This window comes from Schistocerca serialis, chromosome 3 (genome assembly GCF_023864345.2).
Source record: "Schistocerca serialis cubense isolate TAMUIC-IGC-003099 chromosome 3, iqSchSeri2.2, whole genome shotgun sequence".
Taxonomy (NCBI): domain Eukaryota; kingdom Metazoa; phylum Arthropoda; class Insecta; order Orthoptera; family Acrididae; genus Schistocerca; species Schistocerca serialis.
The window spans coordinates 1,058,113,322-1,058,126,354 of NC_064640.1; the positions used below are offsets into that span (position 1 = coordinate 1,058,113,322).

Consider the following 13,033-nt stretch of genomic DNA (forward strand, 5'->3'; position numbering starts at 1 on the left):
GATTAATTTCTTGAATCATTTTGTAGTAAGTAAGTACAATTAATGATGAAATCTCATATAAATATATAGCAGATGTAATTGTGTTAGAATTAAGGAACCCTGAGAGAGAGTCTATACTAGCCAAAAATTGACTTTGTAGTACGAAATAATTATGTGATGTAATGTTTACTGCCAATAGTGATCTGAGAACGACACTGGAGCAGAATCCAATAAAAAACAAAACCGTTCCGTGTAACCAAAGCTTTGTATGTATGAATGCTTCAATTGAAGCCTGTGTACTTGGTACACGTTCTTGAATATTAATTACGCGGTACGCGAATCAAGTTACGCGGAAACTACACTGTAGTCCTGTAGGACCGACCGTTAAAAATAATACTAGTACTAAATGAAGTATTTATTGAACAATATGCCCAAGTCAAGCTGTCATGCACATGGTAAAATCTGTTTGCTAGATGGGTGATAACCTGGCAAGCTACACTAAAAGAGGAAAAAAAAGCTATGTACAAAAAAATCACACACCTTTAAATAATTACAAAAAAGCAATATATGCCTAGTAATAGTATTAAAAGTGTGTAATGAATAGGTAACACAATGGACTCAATGTAGATGAGAGTGATTATGTTAAGAACAGTTGTTATGCATTAAAAATAAACTGTGTGCATAAACTATCTAGGAAAGGACGAAATATTGTGTGTAGTAGGGACAGAAAATGACTGTTGTATCTGCACCAATATATACGTCGGTATAAGTTAAGTGTTGAGTGACTAACTGTCATAGTGCAGTGCTCAACGAACAGTACACTGTGAGCAAAAACGGTAATTAGTGATTCGTTCGGAGTCGATTCAAACAAACATCGCTCGACGGAGACATTTAGTATGTGTGTACCGAAATATTTTCGCGTGTTGAAAGACACTCTGGCAGTGTATCAACCGTGAGAACAAGTGAAAGTGTGTAGTACAATGTGCGTGTGACGAACCCTGAATACCGGTGTCACAATGCCACAAGAAACCTGTTATCACGCCAAAACATCCTGTGCATACCAGCGAAGCGACGGCGTAATGAACAATAAACGCTTTTAGCCAAAGTGCATTTTCTTCCACAGCTTATAAGTTGTATCCTTAAAGACAGTACACCGTTGTGGAATATTTGTTTCATGCGTTACGACGGGGAGCCATGCGGAGAAGCAGAGACGGGTGCCGTGCCGCCAGCCAGCCGATCGCAGGAAACCATTGCAACACGCCGACATTGGTGAATGGTTCGGCGCGGTTTGCGGCTGCTCGGGCGCTACCGCAGCACGCCGTCGATGTTGCTGCTAGCAGGTCGTCGACCTCAGCGGTCGTTGGCACGCCGCGCTCCAGACGACGCTACGCAACAATTGCTTCGCGCCGCCCGCTGCGTACGACATTGTTGACGTGCTACCGAACATTACCAACTACGTTGTTCATGTACTAATATGAAAATGATTTATTGAACACGAAATTACGTGACAAACATTTTTTTTTGCTGAGTATAGCTCAAAACATTCACTTGTTCGATGACATAAGTCATATGTTTTCGCCATATTAGTGACACAAACTGACACGAATGCCATACAATGGTAGAACATTTGTCGTGAGTAAGTGTAGAGACAATCCATTACATTGCTATCGAACTGTTTAATGATTGACCTTAATTGTGGCACAGAACACAAATGTGAAAAAGTGTAGAAGGTACATTTTTAATAGAGAGACTAAAAGGTTTAACATTTTGACATAAATAATCATTGTTATCTGTGAACATTGGATAAAGTCCACCCTTGTTTGATGAACAAAACCGTGTGTTAAGACAAACCAGGCGAGATGACCATGGCTCAGGCGCAGTTTTCCCAGGTTTTCTGATCGCACGTAGCCCAAATGGGGGGCCAGAAAACTGTAATGACCCTGGGACTAGGTTTACGGTCACCTCGCAAAGTGTGAAAAACTATAAAAAGTGTAATTAAAACTATAATGTAAAAGAGGAAAGAAGTGAACAGTGAATATCCCAAACAAGGTGATAGACAATGACAAAACGGACGTTAGTGGCAGCATATTGCCGAACATTCTTAACGTTAGTCAATTGATGCCAGGGGGCATTGTAACGTCCCTTAGCAAAAGACATATTTTGTAGTAAAGAGAAAATATTGTGCATCGTATTCAGTTATTGTATGGAATTATGTATTTTTTTTATTATTTATTTTAGATAATATCTGTGTCGGCGAGTACTGAAACCGCACAGACGATAAATATCATACAATGATGAAAAATGTCAATAGTATAAATAATACAGAACGAGCATTAATTTCTTTGTCTTCCTCTTGGAGTTACGGGAGTAAGATAGCCTGTGTCGCAGTTGTACATGCTAACGTAGTCTTCTTTTGTCATGGTTAATCGATGTACGCCATTACGTACTCATTTTTAAAAAAGGTGTGTATTGTAGGTAAGTTTACATATTTGAATGTTTTGAATAGAGTTGTTTAATGAAACCTTGTATTATTATTTGTAGTAGCTTGCTTAAATTATTATCCCATCCTTTTAAGACATTTTCAGTTATTTAAATATTATCCGTGGTGCAGAGCTGCGCTACGAACGAACAAGCCACTGCCGTGGCGCATTCAAATTGCATTAAAAGAAATCGATCATACCGCAAAGAAGCGGGAAGGTAATAGTGAAATAAAATCATCTCTTTCAGCTTCCGGACTTGCAGAGCAGAGCAGCAGATTTTATGATGTGCTTTGCAGGTTGACGCGGGCTGCTGATAATATATTGCTAACAGTACAAAAGAGATAATTTACCTTCGTAACATAATAGGAATTTTGTTGTGCTTAGTTCTGGTCTGGCAAACCTTATAGTGAAAACGTATTTTTCTCCGACAATAGTCTCATGTTCTTGTGCTAGTCGTGGTAATTATTGGTGTTTTACGTTTAACAAAAATCCACTGCAAAATATTGAACAATCTGTAACATCAGTATTTCATAACAAAGTAATTTTCATTTTCAAAAACTATAAAGTAGGGAAGATATGTTGATTTTTTATAGTGAGTTACAGTAACCAAAAATGTTCCTTTAATGGAAAGCCAGATACAGAACAATAAGAACCCAATATATTCTGTTTTGTTGAAAATTAATGATTATAAAGAAATTCTTGGCACAGCCTTACTAAAAGGTATTTCGCGGCTCTTTTCGTATATGCGTTATTACGCGAGCAATAACAAAAACAAAACCAAAATAAATAGAAAAGAGTATATGTATATATTTACGACAAAACGCGAAATAATGTTGACTTCGGTGCTTGTGTTCACATGCTACTCATTGCTCTACAGTACTAGCATCAAGCACATCAGTACGTAGCATCAACAGGTTAGTCTTCATCACGAACGTTGTTTTGCAGTCAGTGTAATGTTTACAAATGCGGAGTTGGTAGATGCCAATTTGATGTATGGATTAGCACGGGGCAATAGCCATGGTGCGGTACGTTTGTATCGAGACAGATTTCCAGAACGAAGGTGTCCCGACAGGAAGACGTTCGAAGCAATTGATCGGCGTCTTAGGGATCACGGAACATTCCAGCTTATGACTCGCGACTGGGGAAGACCTAGAACGACGAGGACAACTGCAATGGACAAGGCAATTTTTCGTACAGTTGACGATAACCCTAATGTCAGCGTCAGAGAAGTGGCTTCTGTACAAGGTAACGTTGACCACATCACTGTATGGAGAGTGCTACGGGAGAACCAGTTGTTTCCGTAACATGTACAGTGTGTGCAGGCACTATGAGCAGCTGATTGGCCTCCACAGGTACACTTCGGCAAATGGTTCATCCAACAATGTGTCAATCTTCATTTCAGTGCAAATGTTCTCTTTACAGATGAGGCTTCATTCCAACGTGATCAAATTGTAAATTTTCACAATCAACATGTGTGGGCTGACGAGAATCCACACGCAATTGTGCAATCACGTCATCAACACAGATTTTCTGTGAAAGTTTGGGCAGGCATTGTTGGTGATGTCTTGATTGGGCGCCATGTTCTTCCATCTACGCTCAATGGAGCACGTTATCATGATTTCATACGGGATAGTCTACCTGTGCTGCTAGAACATGTGCCTTTACAAGCACGACAAAACATGTGGTTGATGCACGATGGAGCTCCTGCACATTTCAGCCGAAGTGTTCGTACGCTTCTCAACAACAGATTCGGTGACCGATGGATTGGCAGAGGAAGACCATTTCCATGACCTCCACGGCTCTTCTGACCTCAACCCTCTTGACTTTCATTTATGGGGGCATTTGAAAGCTCTTGTCTACGCAATCCCGATACCAAATGTAGAGACTCTTCGTGCTCGTATTGTGGACGGCTGTGATACAATACGCCATTTTCCAGGGCTGCAACAGCACATCAGGGATTCCATGCGACCGAGGGTGGATGCATGTATCCTAGCTAACGGTGGACATTTTTAACATTTCCTGTAACGAAGTGTTTGAAGTCACGCTGGTACGTTCTGTTGCTGTGTGTTTCCATTCCATGATTAATGTGATTTGAAGAGAAGTAATAAAATGAGCTCTAACATGGAAAGTAAGCGTTTCCAGACACATGTCCACATAACATATTTTTTTCTTTGTGTGTGAGGAATGTTTCCTGAATGTTTGGCCATACCTTTTTGTAACACCCTGTATATATATATATATATATATATATATATATATATATATATATATATATATATATATATATATGAAACAAATACTAACTTTTCACATCTTTATATGAGATTTACCATAATCATAAATACATATCAGAGATTTTCCCTGAAAACTAACATATCACTTTTTGTTACTAAATGGCCATCTCTAATTACCTCAATATCAGTGAGGAGTTATTCTTGTGTTAGACCAGATAGAATTCATGCAGGGTCAATGGAGACCTCAGTGTATGGTAAATCGGAGGTACCATATTTCCTGTTGTTCAGGTGTCTAGTGTAACATACCTAGTGTATGTGCTTATGTTCTAGTTAAGTTTCTTTGTGTGACCAGGATCTTCTCTTTTGAGTATATTTTAACGTTTTAAGGTTACTTTGCATGAGTGAGGTATTAGTAAAGTGTATAGATGGTTTCTTCCATATGAGTGGCAATATATCTGTTGTGACTTTGCAAGGCAGCCAAGTCACAATGAGAGGAAGCTGAAAGGCACGCGCTTAAGCTCACGCAGGCTGGCGCGAGGTCTGGAACAGTTAAGGGAATTAATAGTAGCAAATAAAGTACGTAGTTGATATAATACTTAAGTTTAATCCCCAATTGGTGTACATCGCTCTTGACGGTACATGTTATAATCTCAATATCAAATGGTATGGCGCCTTGCTAGGTCGTAGCAAATGACGTAGCTGAAGGCTATGCCACTATCATCTCAGCAAATGAGAGCTTATTTGTCAGTGAACTGTTGCTAACTACGTCGGCTGTACAACTGGGGCGAGTGCTAGTAAGTCTGTCTAGACCTGCCGTGTGGTGGCGCTCGGTCTGCAATTACTGACAGTGGCGACACGCGGGTCCGACGTATACTAATGGACCGCGGCCGATTTAAAGCCTACCACCTAGGAAGTGTGGTGTCTGGCGGTGACACCACATTTCCCCCACCCGCTCCCCGAAAATCGGCGTACGGTTGTGTTATAAGGCTTCCGCCCGCCGTGGGGAGGACCCCATGTTGACGTATGCGACGAGGTGGGGAGCCTAACAACAGGCGAGGCTGTGCCACCCGCACCCTGCCATTCGGTCCGAGGGGAGCTAGGAAACGCCTGAAAACCTAGTCCAGGGTGCACGCCAACATGCGGTGTACGCGCCCGTAGAGAGACAGGAGGGGCCGAAGGGTCGACCTCCATCGCGTCGGGGTACCCGACGGGCGAGACGACATCCGGTCCGGAGCGGGCAAGAGGTCCATGTCGGAGGACAGCTGGTCACGGGAAGCGATCGGCGGCGCATGACCCAGGGAGGCGCTTGGCGGCTGCAGTGAAGCGTCCACTGCGGGCGGCACCGGCGGGAGAACAGCCGCGGCGGCGGCGGTCGCGGCACGGCGCCATGGGGCAAAATGGAAGGCAGCGTCGGTAACACCTGGGGATGAGGCGAGCCAGTAGGTGGGTCCCCAGGGCGCTGATCGGACGGCACCGTCGCTGAAAGCAGACGGGGAGCAGCAGAACCCGTGCGACGACAGAGGGGCAGCTGATTGAGATACCGATGCACCTCACCAGAGGCCCCCAAAACCAGATACATAGCGCGGCCGAGGCAGCGAAGAATGCGCCCTTCGAGCCAACGCCGTGAACCTCGATAGTTGCGATAAGAGACAACGTCGCCTGGAGCAAAAGCAGGTGGCTGCCGCTGCACAGGAACCTGATGCGGAGGATGTAGCAAAGACATCAAGGTTCGATGAGGGCGATCGTGAAGCAACTCAGCCGGCGAGCGACCATCTCGGGGCTGAGAGCGATACGAGGACAAAAAAAGCAATAAGGCGTCCTCCCAAGAATGCGACTCTTTCAACTTCAACATCTGTGACTTGAAGGTCCGGACCATTCGTTCAGCGGCACCGTTTTACTGAGGCGAAAACGGCGCGGATGTCAGATGTTGAATACCATTGGCCTTGCAGAATGACTGAAATTCTGCGGACATAAATTGTGGGCCATTGTCGGAAACAATAGTCTGTGGAAGACCTTCAACGCAAAAAATAGCAGATAACGCATGGATGGTGGCAGATGACGTCGTGGTAGACATCCGGACAACAAAAGGAAATTTACTGAATGAATCTACACAACCAACCAGCGAGCATTCCAGAATGGACCAGAAAAATCGATGTGTGAGCGTTGCCAAGGGGAAGTGGCTTTTGACCATGCAAAGAATGCGGTGGTGTGGATTGTTGTTCGGCATACGCCATGCAAGAAGGGCACATATCCGTAATCGCAGCATCGATTCCGAACCAAGTACAGTGCTGACGAGCAAGTTGTTTCGAGCGCATTATACCCCAATGTCCTTGGTGGAGAAGCTGTAAGACAGAGGACTGTAACGAACGTGGTACCACGACTCTGGACTGATCATTATCAGAAGGCAACAGCAAAACACCACGTCGAACAAAAAGTCTGTCCTTGTGAGCAAAAAATCGGCGAACCAACGAATCCTCGATCCGTGACTTTGACAAGGGCCATTGTGTAGCAACAAAACGCAAAACGGTAGCAAGGACAGAGTCAGCAGCTGTGGCTGTAGCCACACGACGAAAATCGATCGGAAACGATTCGATCACGTCATCGGTTTCCGCGTCAATGAACATGCAAGCAAGTTCGGAATCATCGAACGCTCTATCCTCAGCAAGAGGCAAACGGGACAACGCATCAGCGTTTCCGTGCTTAGCAGTGGACCGATACAAGATATCGTAGCGGTACTGCAAGAGGAAAATAGACCAGCGAATGAATTTCTGCACTGTACGTGTAGGTACAGGATTGTTTGGATGAAAAAGCGATGTCAAAGGTTTGTGGTCTGTGATGATGGTAAAGTAACAACCATACAAGAAATCATGAACCTTAGTAACACCAAATACGAGAGCCAAAGTTTCTTTCTCGATCTGTGAATAATTTCGTTGCGCAGACGAGAGCAATTTGGACGCAAAGGCATTTGGGCGATCATGCGATCCATCTTTGTGCGCAAGCACAGCACCGATCCCGAAATCCGATGCATCCACTATCAATAAAAGGGGTCTCTGGGGATCGAATGGCGTAAGGCAAGTATTAGAAAGCAACACAGATTTCAACTGGCGAAAGGCGCGTTCGCATTCCCTCGTCCAGACGAACGGAACACCTTTACGGCGTAAGCGATGAAGCGGAGCTGAAATGGAAGAGGCGCTGCGGACATATTTGTTATAATAATTTATTTTTCCCAGCACACTCTGTAGCTGCTTCAAATTCTGCGGCGGAGGGAAATCTTGTATGGCACGGAGGTGCTCTGGACTCGGATGTATGCCGTGTGCATTGATTACATGTCCCAAATATGGTAAATCACGAGCAAAAAGCACACATTTGTCCTTCCGCAAGCGAAGACCATGTTGTCGCAAGACCTGAAATAAAGTTCTGAGATTGGCTAAATGTTCGTCTTCTGTCTTTCTGGAGATCACAATATCGTCCAGATAGTATGCTGCAGTAGGGACCAACGCACAAACAGTTTGCAGATATTCCTGAAACAATGCAGGGGCGGATGCACACCCGAATGGCAGTCTTTTGAATCGATACAACCCAAGATGCGTGTTAACCACCAAAACTCGCTGGGATTCTTCGTCCACCAGTATTTGCAAGTACACCTCTGCTATGTCCAACTTCGAAAAATATTTACCTGGGCACAGTTTCTCAAAGAGATCTTCCGGGCGGGGTAAAGGAAAAGTTGGAATCACTAGTTGTGGATTCACCGTAGCCTTGAAGTCCACACAAAGTCTCAATTTTCCGGAAGGTTTTGGCAAAATTACTAAGGGTGATGCCCAGAGAGAAGCCTGCACACGTTCAATCACACCTTGTGATTTTAAATCGTTTAATGTTCTTGCGACCTCATCACGCAATGCGTGAGGAACATTGCGCACTCTGAAAAATTTCGGTTGCGCGTTTACTTTCAGTTCCAAATGTGCTTCATAGTTCGTAGCGCAACCAAGGCCCGGTGCAAAAATGTCTGCAAATTCTTCACATGGACGAGAAACAGTGTCTGAAGGCACAGTCTGGTTCACTGATAGGACCTGATTTACAATGGACAAGTTAACAACTGAAATAAATCTAAACCAAACAAATTCACTGCAGAAGAAGAACGAAGGGCGTAAAATGACACAAGTTTTGTGTGTCCCTTGTATGTTGCAAGAAGGCTGCACTGTTCTAACACAAGGATATTCTGACCAGAATAACTATTTAACTTAACATTTGCGGCACACAACGGAGGTGTGCCCAGTTGTTTGTACGTGTCTTTATTGATCAATGAGACTGGAGCTCCAGTATCGAGCTGGAAAGGTATCAAGTTGCCATGAATGTCCAAATCTACAAAAAGTTTATTGTACTGCTGATGACAAGAGCAACTGTCTCGTGCAACTTGAACTGACACTGGTACTGAATCACTTGCGACGTGACTTGATTTCCATCGATGTCGACGCACTCATTTTGTGGGGCGAACACAGTCACTGTGAGAGAGAGTGGCACTGGGCGGAGTGGAATTAACTACATGAATTTCCATGGGCGAAGGTTCACGAGTCTGAGTATTCTTGGTTCGATTCCGATGCCAGCATGAAACAAAGTGCCTGGAATGGTTGTGAGTGTCCGATCTGAGATTTTTCTGGCAATCACTCTGAACATGTCCTTTTTTATTACAGAAAAAGCAAATAGCTTGGCGTGACGGGCAATTCTCACACGAATGTCTAGTAGCACACCGCGGGCATGATTTTAGCACTGCATTTGCGTGCTTGCTTGGCACACTTAGCGGAGAGCTTGGCGGCAGCTGCGCGGACGGGCGCGAGGGCTGTTTTCTGTTCCGTGCAGCGCGCCCGGCGGGCCGGTTAACGTGACACACAGCTGGCGAAGTTTCAAAGATTCCTGAGCAAAGTCAAATGTGTCCTGCCTATCCAATATGTCTATCACTTGTTGAAGGGAGGGATTGACTAGTTTCAAAATCTGTTCCCATATACGAACATCAGAAACGTTCTGTGCAATTGCATCAAATACCATTTTATCTGAATAAGGGAGTCCACATTCACACTCAAAAGCACAATCCCTAGTAAGGCCTTGCAATGTTGCAACCCACTGCCTATTAGTCTGACCGGCCGTACGTTTTGTACGAAAGAACGTATACCTTTTTGCAAAGACATTGACTGATTCTTTGAAAAATGCATCCAATGCAGACAAAATTTCGTCGTAGGACAGAGTTGCTACGTCGCGTCGGGGAAACAATTTCACTATCACACGGTAGGTGGACACACCTACATATGCCAGCAAAAAAGGCTGCCGCTCGTTACCTTGAATTCTGTGGGTGGCGAGATGGAACTCAAATTGGCGTGACCACTCCGTCCAGCTTTCCAGTGCCGCATCAAAAGGACGAAAAGGTGGTGCAACAGCATGTTGTGGCTGCGGTAGAAGTGGAGCGGCGGCTGCCGCATCGTTTTGCATCGCCCGTTGACCCTGGACGAGCTGTCCTAGGGCATCCAATAAGGCCTGTGTCTGCTGATTCTGCAAGCGATAAAATTCGGACAGTACATCTGGAAATTGTGGCGAAGCCATGACACAATGAAATCAGTCTATCAACAAACACAAAATCCTCTTTTGAGACTCGTCGCCAAAAATGTTGTGACTTGGCAAGGCAGCCAAGTCACAATGAGAGGAAGCCGAAAGGCATGCGCTTAAGCTCACGCAGGCTGGCGTGAGGTCTGTAACAGTTAAGGGAATTAATAGTAGCAAATAAAGTACGTAGTTGATATAATACTTAACTTTAATCCACAATTGGTGTACATCGCTCTTGATGGTACATGTTATAATCTCAATATCAAATGGTATGGCGCCTTGCTAGGTCGTAGCAAATGAAGTAGCAGAAGGCTAAGCCACTATACTCTCGGGAAATGAGAGCTTATTTGTCAGTGAACTGTTGCTAGCTACGTCGGCTGTACAACTGGGGCGAGTGCTAGTAAGTCTGTCGAGACCTGCCGTGTGGTGGCGCTCGGTCTGCAATTACTGACAGTGGCGACACGCGGGTCCGACTTATACTAACGGACCGCGGCCGATTTAAAGACTACCACCTAGCAAGTGTGGTGTCTGGCGGTGACACCAAAATATCCAACAGTCTTGCCACATTGGATCTCACACAGCCAACAAAGTTCAGCAATGTCAGGTCTGGTTAGTACTTGGGTGGGTTATCTTCTGGATATTCCAGGTGCTATTGGATTTGAAAGACTGGTACTTGGTTGTTGCACAATGTGACTATTAGTACTGTAGTTGCAACATGAGATGAAGAATTTGGTACTCTTCAGTAATACTATTGATGAAAGAGTATACAGTGATTTTCTTAATTATGGGGATGAGTGAGACAGTGTGCTGTGTTCTTACACATGATTTGATTGCAGATGTGGTTATCATGTAGAGGGTGGTCCACTGATCGTGACCGGGCCAAATATCTCACGAAATAAGTGTCAAATGAGAAAACTAAAAAGTACGAAACTCGTCTAGCTTGAAGGGGGAAACCAGATGGCGCTATGGTTGGCCCGCTAGATGGCGCTGCCATAGGGCAAATGGATATCAACTGCGTTTTTTAAAATAGGAACCCCCATTTTATTACATATTAGTGTAGTACGTAAAGAAATATGAATGTTTTAGTTGGACCACTTTTTTCGCTTTGCGATAGATGGCGCTGTAATAGTCACAAACATATGGCTCACAATTTTAGACGAACAGTTGGTAACAGGTAGGTTTTCAAATTAAATACGGAACGTAGGTACGTTTGAACATTTTATTTCAGTTGTTCCAATGTGATACATGTACCTTTGGAACCTCATCATTTCTGAGAACGCATGGTGTTACAGCGTGATAACCTGTAAATACCACATTAATCCAATAAATGCTCAAAATGATGTCCGTCAACCTAAATGCATATGGCAATACGTGTAACGACATTGCTCTCAACAGCGAGTACTTCGCCTGCCGTAATGTTCGCACGTGCATTGACACGCTAACGCATGTTGTCAAGCGTTGTCAGTGGATATCTATAGCAAATATCCTTCAACTTTCCCCACAGAAAGAAATCTGGGGACGTCAGATCTGGTGAACGTGTGGGCCATGGTATGGTGCCTCGACGACCAATCCACCTGTCATGAAATATGCTACACAATACCGCTTCTACTGCACGCGAGCTGTGTGCCGGACTTCCATCATGTGGGAAGTACATCGCTATTCTGTCATGCAGTGAAACATCTTGTAGTATCATCGGTAGAACATTACGTAGGAAATCAGCATACACTGCACCATTTAGATTGCCGTCAATAAAACGGGGGCCAAATTATCCTTCCTCCCATAATTCCGCACCATACATTAACCCGCCAAGGTCGTTGATGTTCCACTTGTCGCAGCCATCGTGGATTTTCCGTTGCCTGATAGTGCATAATATGCCGGTTTACGTTACCACTGTTGGTGAATGGCACTTCGTCGCCAAGTAGAACGCGTGCAAAAATCTGTCGTCGTCCCGTAACTTGTCTTGTGCCTAGTGGCAGAACTGTACACGACGTTCAAAGTCGTCGCCATGATATTTGTGGTGCATAGAAATATGGTACGGGTGCAATCGATGTAGATGTAGCATTCTCAACACCGACGGTTTTTGAGATTTCCGATTCTGGCGCAATTTGTCTGCTACTGATGTGCGGATTAGCTGCGACGGCAGCTAAAACACCTACTTGGGCATCATCATTTGTTGCATGTCGTGGTTGACGTTTCACATGTGGCTGAACACTTCCTGTTTCCTTAAATAACGTAACTATCCTTCGAACGGTCCGGACCCTTGAATGATGTCGTCCAGGATACCGAGTCGGCCGATGTGGCCGAGCGGTTCTAGAGGCTACAGTCTGGAACCGCGCGACCGCTACGGTCGCAGGTTCGAATCCTGCCTCGTTCATGGATGTGTGTGATGTCCTTAGGCTAGTTAGGTTTAAGTATTTCTAAGTTCTAGGGGACTGATGACCTCAGATGTTAAGTCCGATAGTGCTCAGAGCCATTTGAACCATTTTGAACCAAGATACCGAGCAGCATACGTAGCACACGCCCGTTGGGCATCTTGATCACAATGGCCATACATCAACACGATATCGACCTTTTCCGCAATTGGTAAACGGTCCATTTTAACACGGGTAATGTATCACGAAGCAAATACCGTCCGCACTGGCGGAATGTTACGTGATACCACGTACTTATACGTTTGTGACTATTACAGCGCCATCATTACAAAGCGGAAAAAGTGGTCCAACTGAAACATTCATATATCTTTACGAATAC

General features: G+C 44.5%; 1 protein-coding gene across 1 annotated transcript in view; it reads left to right on the plus strand.

Annotated features, from left to right (window-relative positions):
- The window catches only part of LOC126471386 (protein enabled homolog), a 182,207-nt gene that overhangs the window by 37,454 nt on the left and 131,720 nt on the right, over positions 1–13,033 (plus strand). The gene's annotated exons all lie outside the window — the stretch shown is intronic.